This window comes from Capricornis sumatraensis, chromosome 9, assembly GCF_032405125.1.
Source record: "Capricornis sumatraensis isolate serow.1 chromosome 9, serow.2, whole genome shotgun sequence".
NCBI classification, from domain to species: domain Eukaryota; kingdom Metazoa; phylum Chordata; class Mammalia; order Artiodactyla; family Bovidae; genus Capricornis; species Capricornis sumatraensis.
This window is the reverse complement of record NC_091077.1, coordinates 27,415,962-27,432,660: the sequence shown is the minus strand read 5'-3', so window position 1 is coordinate 27,432,660 and position 16,699 is coordinate 27,415,962.

Here is a 16,699-nt window from a genome sequence, read left to right as displayed (position 1 = left end):
TTCAGGGAACATTAAGCAATAGGAGCTCATCAAATGCCTTCATACTTACACTGAAACCAAGCTCCACCCAAGGGCCAACAAGTTCCAAAACAAGACATATCACTCAAATTCTCCAGCAACACAGGAACACTCCCCTGAGCTTGAATATACAGGCAGCTCAAAATTATTCGAAAACCTTTGATGTCTCATAACCCATCACTGGTCACTCCACTGCACTCCAGAGAGAAGAAACCCAGCTCCACCCACCAGAACTCCAACACAAGCCTCCCTAACCAGGAAACCTTGACAAGCCACTGATAGAACCCCACCCACAGTGAGGAAGCTCCATAATAAAGAGAACTCCACAAATTACCAGAATATAAAAAGACCACCCCAAACGCAGCAATATAACCAAGATGAAGAGACAGAGGAATACTCAGCAGGTAAAGGAACAGGAGAGTTGCCCACCAAACCAAACAAAAGAGGAAGAAGTAGGGAATCTACCTGAGAAGGAATTCCGAATATTGATAGTGAAAATGATCCAAAATCTTGAAATCAAAATGGAATCACAGATAAATAGCCTAGAGACAAGGATTGAGAAGATGCAAGAAAGGTTTAACAAGAACCTAGAAGAAATAAAAAAGAGTCAAAATATAATGAATAATGCAATAAATGATATCAGAAACACTCTGGAGGCAACAAATAGTAGAATAACGGAGGCAGAAGATAGGATTAGTGAAATAGAAGATAGAATGGTAGAAATAAATGAATCAGAGAGGAAACAAGAAATACGAATTAAAAGAAACGAGGACAATCTCAGAGACCTCCAGGACAATATGAAACGCTCCAACATTCGAATTATAGGAGTCCCAGAAGAAGAAGACAGAAAGAAAGATCATGAGAAAATCCTTGAGGAGATAATAGTTGAAAACTTCCCTAAAATGGGGAAGGAAATAATCACCCAAGTCCAAGAAACACAGAGAGTTCCAAATAGGATAAACCCAAGGCGAAACACCCCAAGACACATATTAATTAAATTAACAAAGGTCAAACACAAAGAACAAATATTAAAAGCAGCAAGGGAAAAACAACAAATAACACACAAGGGGATTCCCATAAGGATAACAGCTGATCTTTCAATAGAAACTCTTCAGGCCAAGAGGGAATGGCAAGACATACTTAAAGTGATGAAAGACAATAACCTACAGCCCAGATTACTGTACCCAGCAAGGATCTCATTCAAATACGAAGGAGAAATCAAAAGCTTTCCAGACAAGCAAAAGCTGAGAGAATTCAGCACCACCAAACCAGCTCTCCAACAAATTCTAAAGGATATTCTCTAGACAGGAAACCGAAAAGGGTGTATAAACCCGAACCCAAAACAATAAAGTAAATGGTAACGGGATCATACTTATCAATAATTACCTTAAACGTAAATGGGTTGAACGCCCCAACCAAAAGGCAAAGACTGGCCGAATGGATACAAAAACAAGACCCCTCTATATGCTGCTTACAAGAGACCCACCTCAAAACAAGGGACACATATAGACTGAAAGTGAAGGGCTGGAATAAGATATACCATGCAAATAGAGACCAAAAGAAAGCAGGAGTGGCAATACTCATATCTGATAAAATAGACTTTAAAACAAAGGCTGTGAAAAGAGACAAAGAAGGCCACTACATAATGATCAAAGGATCAATCCAAGAAGAAGATATAACAATTATAAATATATATGCATCCAATATAGGAGCACCGCAATATGTAAGACAAATGCTAACAAGTATGAAAGGGGAAATCAACAATAACACAATAATAGTGGGAGACTTTAATACCCCACTCACACCTATGGACAGATCAACTAAACAGAAAATTAACAAAGAAACGCAAACTTTAAATGATACATTAGATCAATTAGACCTAATTGATATCTATAGGACATTTCACCCCCAGACAATGAATTTCACCTTTTTTTCAAGTGCTCATGGAACCTTCTCCAGGATAGATCACATCCTGGGCCATAAATCTAAACTTGATAAATTCAAAAAAATCGAAATCATTCCAAGCATCTTTTCTGACCATAATGCATTAAGATTAGATCTCAATTACAGGAGAAAAACTACTAAAAATTCCAACATATGGAGGTTGAACAACACACTTCTGAATAACCAACAAATCACAGAAGAAATCAAAAAAGAAATCAAAATATGCATAGAAACTAATGAAAATGAAAACACAACAACCCAAAACCTGTGGGACACTATAAAAGCAGTGCTAAGAGGAAAGTTCATAGCAATACAGGCATACCTCAAGAAACAAGAAAAAAGTCAAATAAATAACCTAACTCTACAACTAAAGCAACTAGAAAAGGAAGAATTGGAGAACCCCAGAGTTAGTAGAAGGAAAGAAATCTTAAAAATTAGGGCAGAAATAAATGCTAAAGAAACAAAAGAGACCATAGCAAAAATCAACAAGGCCAAAAGCTGGTTCTTTGAAAGGATAAATAAAATTGACAAACCACTAGCCAGACTCATCAAGAAACAAAGAGAGAAAAATCAAATCAATAAAATTAGAAATGAAAATGGAGAGATCACAACAGACAACACAGAAATACAAAAGATCATAAGAGACTACTATCAGCAGTTGTATGCCAATAAAATGGACAATGTGGAAGAAATGGACAAATTCTTAGAAAAGTACAATTTTCCAAAACTGAACCAGGAAGAAATAGAAAATCTTAACAGACCCATCACCAGCACGGAAATTGAAACTGTAATCAGAAATCTTCCAGCAAACAAAAGCCCAGGTCCAGACGGCTTCACAGCTGAATTCTACCAAAAATTTCGAGAAGAGCTAACACCTATCCTACTCAAACTCTTCCAGAAAATTGCAGAGGAAGGTAAACTTCCAAACTCATTCTATGAGGCCACCATCACCCTAATACCAAAACCTGACAAAGATGTCACAAAAAAAGAAAACTACAGGCCAATTTCACTGATGAACATAGATGCAAAAATCCTCAACAAAATTCTAGCAATCAGAATCCAACAACATATTAAAAAGATCATACACCATGACCAAGTGGGCTTTATCCCAGGGATGCAAGGATTCTTCAATATCCGCAAATCAATCAATGTAATTCACCACATTAACAAATTGAAAAATAAAAACCATATGATTATCTCAATAGATGCAGAGAAGGCCTTTGACAAAATTCAACATCCATTTATGATAAAAACTCTCCAGAAAGCAGGAATAGAAGGAACATACCTCAACATAATAAAAGCTATATATGACAAACCCACAGCAAACATTATCCTTAATGGTGAAAAATTGAAAGCATTTCCCCTAAAGTCAGGAACAAGACAAGGGTGTCCACTTTCACCGCTACTATTCAACATAGTTCTGGAAGTTTTGGCCACAGCAATCAGAGCAGAAAAAGAAATAAAAGGAATCCAAATTGGAAAAGAAGAAGTAAAACTCTCACTGTTTGCAGATGACATGATCCTCTACATGGAAAACCCTAAAGACTCCACCAGAAAATTACTAGAGCTCATCAATGAATACAGTAAAGTTGCAGGATATAAAATCAACACACAGAAATCCCTTGCATTCCTATACACTAATAATGAGAAAGTAGAAAAAGAAATTAAGGAAACAATTCCATTCACCATTGCAACAAAAAGAATAAAATACTTAGGAATATATCTACCCAAAGAAACTAAAGACCTATATATAGAAAACTATAAAACACTGATGAAAGAAATCAAAGAGGACACTAATAGATGGAGAAATATACCATGTTCATGGATTGGAAGAATCAATATAGTGAAAATGAGTATACTACCCAAAGCAATTTACAAATTCAACGCAATCCCTATCAAGCTACCAGCCATATTTTTCACAGAACTAGAACAGATAATTTCAAGATTTGTATGGAAATACAAAAAACCTCGAATAGCCAAAGCAATCTTGAGAAAGAAGAATGGAACTGGAGGAATCAACTTGCCTGACTTCAGGCTCTACTACAAAGCCACAGTCATCAAAACAGTATGGTACTGGCACAAAGACAGACATATAGATCAATGGAACAAAATAGAAAGCCCAGAGATAAATCCACACACATATGGACACCTTATCTTTGACAAAGGAGGCAAGAATATACAATGGAGTAAAGACAATCTCTTTAACAAGTGGTGCTGGGAAAACTGGTCAACCACTTGTAAAAGAATGAAACTAGATCACTTTCTAACACCGCACACAAAAATAAACTCAAAATGGATTAAAGATCTAAATGTAAGACCAGAAACTATAAAACTCCTAGAGGAGAATATAGGCAAAACACTCTCAGACATAAATCACAGCAGGATCCTCTATGATCCACCTCCCAGAATTCTGGAAATAAAAGCAAAAATAAACAAATGGGATCTAATTAAAATTAAAAGCTTCTGCACAACAAAGGAAAATATACGCAAGGTGAAAAGACAGCCTTCTGAATGGGAGAAAATAATAGCAAATGAAGCAACTGACAAACAACTAATCTCAAAAATATACAAGCAACTTATGCAGCTCAATTCCAGAAAAATAAACGACCCAATCAAAAAATGGGCCAAAGAACTAAATAGACATTTCTCCAAAGAAGACATACGGATGGCTAACAAACACATGAAAAGATGCTCAACATCACTCATTATCAGAGAAATGCAAATCAAAACCACAATGAGGTACCACTTCACACCAGTCAGAATGGCTGCGATCCAAAAATCTGCAAGCAATAAATGCTGGAGAGGGTGTGGAGAAAAGGGAACCCTCCTACACTGTTGGTGGGAATGCAAACTAGTACAGCCACTATGGAGAACAGTGTGGAGATTCCTTAAAAAATTGCAAATAGAACTACCTTATGACCCAGCAATCCCACTGCTGGGTATACACACCGAGGAAACCAGAATTGAAAGAGACACATGTACCCCAATGTTCATCGCAGCACTGTTTATAATAGCCAGGACATGGAAACAACCTAGATGTCCATCAGCAGACGAATGGATAAGAAAGCTTTGGTACATGTACACAATGGAGTATTACTCAGCCGTTAAAAAGAATTCATTTGAATCAGTTCTGATGAGATGGATGAAACTGGAGCCGATTATACAGAGTGAAGTAAGCCAGAAAGAAAAACACCAATACAGTATACTAACACATATATATGGAATTTAGAAAGATGGCAATGATGACCCTGTATGCAAGACAGGAAAAAAGACACAGCTGTGTATAATGGACTTTTGGACTCAGAGAGAGAGGGAGAGGGCGGGATGATTTGGGAGAATGGCATTCTATCATGTATACTATCATGTAAGAATTGAATCGCCAGTCTATGTCTGACGCAGGATACAGCATGCTTGGGGCTGGTGCATGGGGATCACCCACAGAGATGTTATGGGGAGGGAGGTGGGAGGGGGTTTCATGTTTGGGAACACATGTAAGAATTAAAGATTTTAAAATTTACTAAAAAAAAAAAACATGAAAGGAAAAAAAAATAAAAAATAAAATAAAATTAGTTATTACAATAAATCAAAAGAATGTCAAAAAAAAAAAAAAAAAGAAACCTCCTATGAAAGTCACTGCTCAGAGACAAGCAAGGGCTCTTTAGTCAGGTAACTACGTGTGTGTTGATTTAAAATCCTTCCAAAGATAACCCTCTCTGCTGTGAAGAGGCCTTCTTAGCACTGCACAATTCATTCATCATCCTTAGCTTCTGTTGAAAAAAATTTAGCTGTTCACCTCTCTCTAAAGATCAAACCCACTGTGTTCAAGACAAATTGCTTCCTTCTTAGAACTTTAAAAAAATATATTTACTTCTAAGTCCTAATGAAGATATATGACTTCAAAAGCTATAAAATAGAAGTCCCAGATACAGCATGAATCCCAAGAAAGGTCAGCTAGGTTGTAGACATAAGAGGTTTCTGCTGCCTTGAATCAATCCCTCAAAGTGTTCCTCCAAGCTCTCTGCAGTCTGTGCTAACCAGCAGCCTTGGGGGGTCAAGGAAGGGCCATCTGTTGGAAATGACTTTCACCTCTGAGACAGTAAGTGAACAATGAGATGATTTTTTTTCCTGCAAAGGAGGATGCTTCTACACTCCTTTCATTCAATATGTTCAGAGGGGAAGACCAAAATGGCAGCAGAAAACGCTTTCCACAAAAGATGCAATAACAATTCTCTTTACTCAAGCCCTTAGAAGGGAAGTGGCTAAGAGTTTTCTACCAGACAAGGAAATAGTCTGAGATATCAAGGTCCAGAAGAGTTCAAATCTCCTCCACTCAATCAGGTACAAAGGCAGCACTTTTAAAGACTTATACCAGCTCCCTCTTTTCTCCCTGAGCCTTAGTGATGCACATCTCAGTCAGAGGTCTTCACAGCACCTTTATGGAAAAGTGAGGGGGACATGAAGGGTAATCCCAAGCAATTTTCAAAAGGCCATTCAGCAAGACAGCGGCAGATAAGGAAACATCTTCCTGATTCTGATAACTACATTTCATTTTCTCTTAACACAAATATTGATCCCAGAGGCCTAACCATTAGATTACCACAGTAAAACAAATTGCTCTTTTCAAGAAACCCAGTTGAAAATGTTACATGGAAAAGTAAATTACCATCTCAACAAGAATCTTTATTGTCTTCAGCACATTCCAGGCCTGAGTAATCTCTCCTGACTCTGGGAAGTACAGATTCAGGTCAAGTGGTTTTCAAACCTGACTCTGATGCCTCTTTAGAGAGCTCTGGGGGAGTAAGAAGAGCCAGATGGGACTCTGCCTTTCAATTCCAACTTCAGCCAGAAAAGCTCCAAGCGCATCTGCTCAAAGACATTCATGGTTTTTAAATATTTTCAACAATCTAAGATAATTATATTCCTTTAAAAATGAAGGAGGACTTCCATGGCATTCCAGTGGTTAAGACTCTAAGCTCCTGCTGTAGGGGGTACAGGTTTGAGTCCTGGTCCTGGTCGGGGGAAGATCTCACATGCCAAGTGGCACAGTAAAAAAAAAAAAAAATGAAGGAAAAGAAGCAAAAAGAAGTTAAATAACTAGAGAGAAGCATGGGTGAAAGAATGAGTGGTATAAATCAGTATGTAAAGCAAGCAATCAATGCTTGGGGTTTAAAGAAAAGAAGGTGAGCTTGGATGGTCCTAGGACCCAGGAAGATGAGCACTTTCAAGAGGTGATCCTCATAAGGGCATAGTACAAACCCAAGAGGGACTTGGCTGATTGACTTAAGATTGGTTCTCTTCCTTTGAACCTCATTTTCTTAAAATAGGTGAAATAGCAAACAGTATCATGACTGTTGACCTCCTTCGTCATAAATACGTTTACCCTCCTACAAATTAACCTAAGTGATTCTTTTCCTTTTCTTCTCTTTCAGTTCTAAACTTCTCCTTTCCTGGGCTACCTCTTCAAATCCCAACCCTTCTATGAGGTTTATTCTGAACTAGCAAAACCAGTTTGGTTCCACACAATTGCATGTACATTATATATATATATATATATGGGCTTCCCTAGTGGCTCAGACGGTAAAGCATCTGTCTGCAATGCAGGAGACCTGGGTTCGATCCTTGGGTTGGGAAGATCCCCTGGAGAAGGAAATGGCAGCCCACTCCAGTATTCTTTCTTGCCTGGAAAATCCCATGGATTGCAGAGCCTGGTAGGCTACCGTCCATGGGGTCGCAAAGAGTCAGACATGACTGAGCAACTTCACTTTCACTCATATTATCCAAAAGCATCAATTCAGTCTTGCATCTGTGGCCAATTCTGTCTCATGGAAAATGTCTGGAAAGAATACTTACAATGATACAAGAGATAATTTTAAACTGTGTGTTCCCTCCATATACTGGTACAGTGGAATCAGATGATATAAGGATTATAGAGCTAGAGGGTCCTTAAGAGACTATTCTAAACCACCAACACCATCTTCATAGAGCAACATCTTACACTCTTGACAATAAGAAACAATTTAAAACGCATCCAGAGATAAACTTTAACACACATTTTAAATAAAATTGTTCCCCTGCCTTCTCTTCTCAGTTTCCATTTCTATATTCTGTCCTCGGGTTTTCTATTTTTTATTTCTATTTGTTATCTTTTGACCCTTCTTTAAACTCTTCTTGGTTTTGCATATCCTCCTCTCATCTTGAAACATCAAACCATCTACTAGATTTTGACAAAAAACAACATTTTATACTAAAAACTTAACTGGGCCTCTGAGTTGCTTTTTCCCAAATTACTTGAAGCCTACTAGCAAGTAAACAGTGTTGTTAACATCTTAGCATACTCTTTCACTCATTTTTCTTTTCTTTTTGACTGTACCTTTCGGCATGTGGAACTTTCTCAATCAGGGCTTGAATGCCTGCCCCCTGCAGTGGAAGTGCAGACTCTTAACCACTGGGCCACTAGGGAAGTCCCTCACTAATTTTTCTATGTAGAAGGATAGATAGATAGGTTCAGAATCTTACTGACCACATTTTTTAAAACTTTTTTATTCAACAATATCTTTTGGACATCTTTCTATATCATTAAGCTAGATCAACACTGTTATTTTCATACTTTTCTAGTATTTCATCATCCATATGCAATAACATTTAAATCAAGGATTAATTCTGCCTTCCAAGAAGTTGCTTTCCCCTCTTTAACTCACTATCCTTATAATTGCTGATCTTATCTTCCTAAAATACAGGAAGGACCATGCTTCTCTTTTTATAATCCTTCTACTGCTCTTTGCTCTACTGCTCAAAACTCCTTCCAGGGCATACAACCTCTCCTCAAACCTGGTCTAGCCTAGGTTTCCTGTTCCATTCCCAGCCTCCCATTTCTCACAACCCCTAACATAACAAACTTCTCATCATTTACTGATCACTGCATGGAAATCCAAGCTTCTGTGCTTTTCCTGCTACCTAGAATGTCCTTCCCCACCTTTTCTACCTGGTAAATTCCCACTCCTCTTAAGATCCTCCTTTATAGCCTCCATGTCACCTCACTAGAGCCAGACATCCTGGAATGTGAAGTCAAGTGGGCCTTGAACTTGAAGGCCCATCACTATGAACAAAGCTAGTGGAGGTGATGGAATTCCAGTTGAGCCGTTTCAAATCCTAAAAGATGATGCTGTGAAAGTGCTGCACTCAATAGCCAGCAAATTTGGAAAACTCAGCAGTGGCCACAGGACTGGAAAAGGTCACTTTTCACTCCAATCCCAAAGAAAGGCAATGCCAAAGAATGCTCAAACTACTGCACAATTACACTCACCTCACACGCTAGTAAAGTAATGCTCAAAATTCTCCAAGCCAGGCTTCAGCAATACGTGAACCATGAACTTCCTGATGTTCAAGCTGGTTTTAGAAAAGGCAGAGGAGCCAGAGATCAAATTGCCAACATCCGCTGGATGATGGAAAAAGCAAGAGAGTTCCAGAAAAACATCTATTTCTGCTTTATTGACTATGCCAAAGCCTTTGACTGTGTGGATCACAATCAACTGTGGAAAATTCTGAAAAAGATGGGAATACCTGCCTCTTGAGAAATCTGTATGCAGGTCAGGAAGCAACAGTTAGAACTGGACATGGAACAACAGACTGGTTCCAAATTGGGAAAGGAGTACGTCAAGGCTGTATATTGTCACCCTGCTTATTTAACTTATATGCAGAGTACATCCTGCAAAATTCTGGGCTGGATGAAGCACAAGCTGGAATCAAGATTGCCAGGAGAAATATCAATAATCTCAGATATGCAGACGACACCACCCTTATGGCAGAAAAATAAAGTCAGCCACTGTTTCCACTGTTTCCCCATCTATTTGCCATGAAGTGATGGGACCAGATGCCATGATCTTAGTTTTCTGAATGTTGAGTTTTAAGTCAACATATTCAATCTCCTCTGAATCCCAAGGGGGGGACTGTATTTCCACCCATCACAGTTGTATCCTTGATACAATGACAGCAATTAAAACTGCTAACCTATTTTTCATCCTCCATCTTCAACTCGAAAGTAACACCTCAGATATGCAGGGAATAGTCCTAAGGATAGTGTCATTGATATTATTTCAACCCTTCCAACCGGTAGGAGGGAATGGTGAGTTCAGGCATTATGTCCAGCATTCTATTACTATCCACAAACATCCTGGAAGAGGCACCAACTGTGGGAGAAGTCAACACTGTTCTAGGAAACAATACAAGCCTGACAACAGCATCTAAATACATTTAGATGTGAATTTTGGCAAATATGAGGTATTTTATTAGTTTTATCATTATACATGACTTCCTTTTTCCTTTCCTTTCCAAGAAAGAATATACAGCTCTCAGAACAGAATCAACCAAGAAATATCAAATGCCATAGTCTTAGTCTTAGATTGTGTTTTCGGAGAGGGTGGCGGCAGGGAGAGAAGCTGTCTAGATAACATTGGCTTCAGTGATATCAGTGTTCAGTTTTCAATTTCCTCTTAGGGTTTCTAGGTTTAGTGGAGCATGGTGATTCTTTTTTTCAGTAAAATAAGAGTCCTACAGCACTGCAATACTAAACATGTTGTATTTTGGTTTGCTTTATATTGTTTTCATTGCTTCTGATTGCCACTGATTTATTGGATGTTTGCCTTCTTAAGTGTGGTTTACATGGAAACCAAAACCCAATAAAATCAAAATCAACATTGCAATAAAGTGGGTCTGAAAAAATAAATAAATGGTGCCAACTTAATGATACTCAATCTCAGGTTTCCCTTGAGAGTCAATGAGAACCATTTTTCCTTTATTGTTCTATTTTTTTTTTAAACTGTAACAAAGAAATAGCAAAGTGTAAAAATCTTAAGTGTACAACTCAATAAATTTCCACAAGCCAAGCCCATCAATATAACCAGTACCTAGTGGGGCACCACAAAAACCCACTATGTAAGCCCTATTCTGGTCGAATTATACATGAAATTAGCCTATTTTCGAATTTTACGTAAATGGATTCATACAGGGCCCCTCCTTTTGTGTCTGGTTTCTTTCACTCCAAGTTATACTGGTGAGATTCATCTTTGTTCTTGCTTATGGAAACAGTGTGTTCATTGTCACTGCTATATAGAACAACCCCTTTTTCATTATTGTTTCAGAAGCATCTAAACAAACAAGTGTTCTGGATTGCAGTGTTAAAATATAAAAGCTTTAGTCAAAGAGGAAAAAGTGACTAAGATGACCTTTAGAAACAGCTTGAAGTCAATTGTCAAGAAGCAGCTGTCTGAAGAAAGAAGTGGAATAGTAAAAAGCAGTCTGTGAGATAAGCCAGAAGAGCAAGCTTGGGAAGAAATGCCCAGAACTGAGCCAGGGATCTTGGTTCAAAATAAAATAAAATGTAGCCTTCTGAAAAGGTTTGATTTAGGTTGTCTCTGCCTCACGTCTTCAGCAAAATCTTTCTCCGCCGGTGAAGTTCTGCCTCCAAAGCCCAGTGGTTGGGAAGGCAGGATCTCCTTAAAGGACCAGATTACCACATCTTTCCCACACATTGTATAATATTTGACCAAACAATTCCTTGCATAAAAAGACATCTGCATTCTATTTCTGCCTCTTTTAAACACAAGTTATCAAAAACTTCTTTGTAAGTCTTAGATATTACCATTATGGCGAACTATTGCTTTATAAAAGCTTATAAATTACTAAACCATTATTGCCAGCTAATTCTGATATTTAAGATAATGAAATTATTACTAGTGCTTCTTTAAACTATCTTCATTTAAAACACTTTTATTCTACTATGAAGATGTTTATTAGAGTGATTATCAAAATGTTCCCATAAATATTGATGCCATATTATAAAAACAAAATATCCCTTTCTTCTTTCTTAAAAAAATTCACACATAAAAAACCTAATGCTAGTTTAAAAAAAAAAACCTATTGCTAGTTTAAAAAACAATTAATTTGAAATATTACATTTGCTATCATTTTAAAAAGATAGTAATTGATTCCAGTGGTCCAGAAAATATTTATTCTGTGAATCTAAGCTTTCCCCTGCATCTTTCTCCTTACACAAGTTTACCTAAACCTGTCACATATTTCAAGGGTTCTGGCTTAAAATAGTTACCAGCAATGAGAATAGACACATTGAAATATTTACCTGGGTATTAGTAGAAGAGAGTAGAAATGATTGTCAGCACATGAGTAATATGAATTCTTGCTTTAAACAAAATCCACAAATGAGAGGACACAGCGCTCAAAATTCATTTCATTGGCTACTAAAATATACTAAATTAAAATTGGTCATATATTAATCTAGCTCCTTCCATCAAAAGATGGAGTCTCTTTCCTCATAGTGACAGGCTGAGTCAACTTGGGACTGCTCTGACCCATAGGCAGAAGTGACACTGTGTTACTCTGAGCTCAGACCTTAGAGAGGCCTTGAAACTTTGCTCTCACCTCCTGGACTTGCGGCTTTCACAAGAGAAAGCTTGTGAAGGAGGATGTTTGTGTGGAACAAAGACAAGTCCTCTCAGCTGAAGTCCTTGACTGTGATGGGGAAACCGTGGGTGATGAGTGAAATCCATTTCTCCTGCCTTCACTAATCAAGGTCATTTCGAGATGTCCCTCAGCAGGGGAAGGACAGGGTGGGATGAACAGAGAAAGTAGCATTGACATTTATACACTATCATGCGTAAAATAGATAGCCAGTGGGAAGTTGCTATATAACACAGAGAGCCCAGCCTAGTGCTCTGTAATATCCTAGAGGGGTAGGATGAGGGGAGGGGAGAGAGACTCAAGAGGGAGGGAATATAGGTATAATTATGGCTGATTCATGGTGTTGTACAGCAGAAACAAATACACTGTAAAGCAATTTTCCTCCAACTAAAAAATAAATTTAGAAAAAAATTTGCATGTCCTTCAAGTAACACATAACCTAAGTAAAAAGTTGTTTGCTCGTTATTGGCCAAGAAAGTGGAATCAGCTGTGTCTATTTCAACTGAGTTGGTTAAGACCGGATAGGCCCTCCGACCCTCCAACTCAGCATGCTCAGAGTCATCTCAGTGCCATTTGCACACGCAGAGGACTGGAGCTGAGTTATGCCTGTGCAGAACATGATCACACCCTTTTCCAATCACCTTTCCCCACAGTCCAACACCCTCCATGCCTCAGACCCAGCCCATCAATATACCGCTTCTTTATCCCGTGAATCCCAACCCCTTACCCTGGCGAGGCATATTTAAAATTTGTTTGGTCTCCTTAGTTGGCTGCCTTTGAATAAACCCACTCTTTGCTGCAAACCTGTCTTAGCATTTTGGTGTACTGTGTGTCAGGCAAAACAAACCTGGTTTGGTAACAATAATTAATATACGTGTCAACTCACCTGGCCTAAGAGATGCTCAGAAAGCTGGTAAAACATTATTTTGAGTGTGTCTGTAAGGGCAGTTCTGGAAGAGATTAGCATTTGATTCGATAGACTGAGTTAAGAGAATCTGAGCTAACCAATGCGGGTGGGCATCATCCAATCTGTTGGAACATACAGGCAAAGAAAGGGTGAATTCTTTCTGTTTTTAAACTGGGACATCCATCTTCTCCTGTTCTCAATCATCAGAGCTCCATATTCTCATGCTTTAGGCTTGCCTGGTTCTTCAGCCTGCAGATGGCAGATTGTGGGACTTCTCAGCCTCCATAACTGTGTAAGATAATTCCTATAATAAATCTCCTCTACTATGTTTATATGTGGGCTTCCCAGGCAGCACAATGGTAAAGAATCCCCTGCCAATGCAGGAGATGCAAGAGACACAGATTCAATCCCTGGATTGGGAAGATCCCAGGAGTGGAAAATGGCAACCCATTCCAGTGTTTGCCTGGAAAATTCCATGGACACAGGAGCCTGGTGGGCTATAGTCCATGGGGTCGCAAAGAGTCAGAGATGACAGAAACTGAGCACACACAAACACTACACACACACACACACACACACACACACACACCACATGCTGCTGCTGCTGCTGCTGCTAAGTCGCGTCAGTCATGTCCAACTCTGTGCGACCCCACAGACGGCAGCCCAACAGGCTCCTCTGTCCCTGGGATTCTCCAGGCAAGAATATTGGAGTGGGTTGCCATTGCCTTTTCCATATATACTATATATATATATATATGTATCTTATTTCCTATTGGATCTGTTTCTTTGGAGAATCCTGACTAATGTATAGTTGACCTTTGAATGATGCCATGATACCAATGTTCCATGCACTTTAAAATCCACGTAATAATTTAAAGTCAGCTCTCCATCTCTTGGAGAAGGCAATGGCACCCCACTCCAGTACTCTTGCCTGGAAACTCCCATGGACGGAGGAGCCTGGTAGGCTGCAGTCCATGGGGTCGCTGAGATTTGGACACAACTCAGTGACTTCACTTTCACTTTTCACTTTCATGCATTGGAGAAGGAAATGGCAACCCACTCCAGTGTTCTTGCATGGAGAATCCCAGGGACGGCAGAGCCTGGTGGGCTGCCGTCTATGGGGTCGCACAGAGTCAGACACGACTGAAGCGACTTAGCAGCAGCAGCAGCTTCATCTCTAGATCTGCTGTTCTGCAGCTGAGGTTCCTTTGCATCCTGGATTTAACCAACCATGGACACACAGTACCACATAATTTACTACTGAAAAAAATCCATACTTTAATCTGTGTTGTTCAAGTCAACTGTGTGTGTGTGTGCTCAGTCACTCAGTCATGTCCAACTCTTTGTGACCCCATGGACTGTAGCCCACCAGGTTCCTCTGTCCATGGGATTTTCCAGGCAAGAATACTAGAGCAGGTTGCCAGTTCCTCCTCCAGGAGATCTTCCCAACCCAGGGATCGAACCTACATCTCCTGTGTTTCCTGCATTAGCAGGTGGATTCTTTACCACTGAGCCACCTGGAAAGCCCTCAAGTCAACTGTACTAACCATCAATCAAACCTCAGAAGACAACTTCTTAAATACACTCCAAAAGGACAGCAAAAGAACTGCCTACCTGAATCTAGCACAACTTTTTTTTTCTTCTATTTTTTTGGCCTCACCCTGTGGCATGTGGGATCTTAATTGCCTGGCCAGTGATTGAACTCATGTACCCTATAGTTGAAGCACAGTGTCTTAACCACTGGACTGCCAAGGAAGTCTCCAGCCTGACTTTTTGAACAAATAAGTTATTGATTTAAGCCACCAAATTTTTTAAATTAATTGATTTATTTTAATTGGAAGCTAATTACTTTACAATATTGTGGTGGTTTTTGCCATACATTGTCATGAATCAGCCATGTGTCCCCCTGACCCAAAACCCCCTCTCACCTCCCTCCCCACCCCATCATGCATCAAATTTGTATTGGTCATCTCTTTCACATATAGTAATATACATGTTTCAGTGCTATTCTCTCAAATCATCCCATCCTCACCTCTCAGAGTCCAAAAGTCTGTTCTTTATATCTGTGTCTCTTTTGCTGTCTCACATATAGAGTTGTCATTACTCTAAATTCCATATATACATGTTAGTATACTGTATTGGTATTTTTCTTTCTCACTTTCTTCACTCTATATAATAGGCTCCAGTTTCATCCACCTCATTAGTACTGACTCAAATTTAATAGTGGAGTAGTATTTCATTGTGTATATGTACCACAGCTTTCTTATCCATTCATCTGCTGAGGGACACCTAGGTTGCTTCCATGTCCTGGCTATTATAAACAGTGCTGCGTTTGAACATTTGGGTACACATGTCTCTTTCAATTCTGGTTTCCTTGGTGTGTATGCCCAGCAGTGGGATTGCTGGGTCATAAGGCAGTTCTATTTCCAGTTTTTTAAGGAATCTCCACACTGTTCTTCATAATGCTGTACTAGTTTGCATTACCACCAAACGTGTAAGAGGGTTCCCTTTTCTCCACACTCTCTCCAGCATTTATTATTTGTAGACTTTTTGATAGCAGCCATTCTGACTGGCATGAGATGGTACCTCACTGTGGTTGTTATCTGCATTTCTCTGATAATGACTGATGAGCATCTTTTCATGTGTTTGTTACCCATCTCTATGTCTTCTTTGGAGAAATGTCTGTTTAGTTCTTTGGCCCATTTTTTTTTTGGGGGGTCCTTCATTTTTCTGGAATTGAGCTGCAGGAGCTGCTCGTATATTTTTGAGATTAATTCTTTATCAGTTGCTTTGTTTGCTATTATTTCCTCCCATTCTGAAGGCTGTCTTTTCACCTTCCTTATAGTTTCCTTCGTTGTGCAAAAGATTTTAAGTTTAATTAGGTTCCAATTGTTTACTTTTGCTTTTATTTCCATTACTCTGGGAGGTGGGTCATAGAGGATCTTGCTGTGATTTATGTCAGAGAGTGTTCTGCCTATGTTTTCCTCTACTTTCTGCTCTTACATTAAGATCTTTAATCCATTTTGAGTTTATCCTTGTGTATGGTGTTAGAAAGTGTTCTAGTTTTATTCTTTTACAGGTGATTGACAAGTTTTCCCAACACCACTTGTTAAAGAGATTATCTTTTCTCCATTGTATATTTTTGCCTCCTTTATCAAAAATAAGATGTCCATAGATGCATGGATTCATTTCTGGATTTCCTATTGTGTTCCATTGATCTATATTTCTGTCTTTGTACCAGTACCATACTGTTTTGATGACTGTAGCTTTGTAGTATAGTCTGAAGTCAGGCAGGTTGATTCTTCCAGGTCCATTCTTCTTTCTCAAGATTGCTTTGGCTATTCAAAGTTTTTTGTA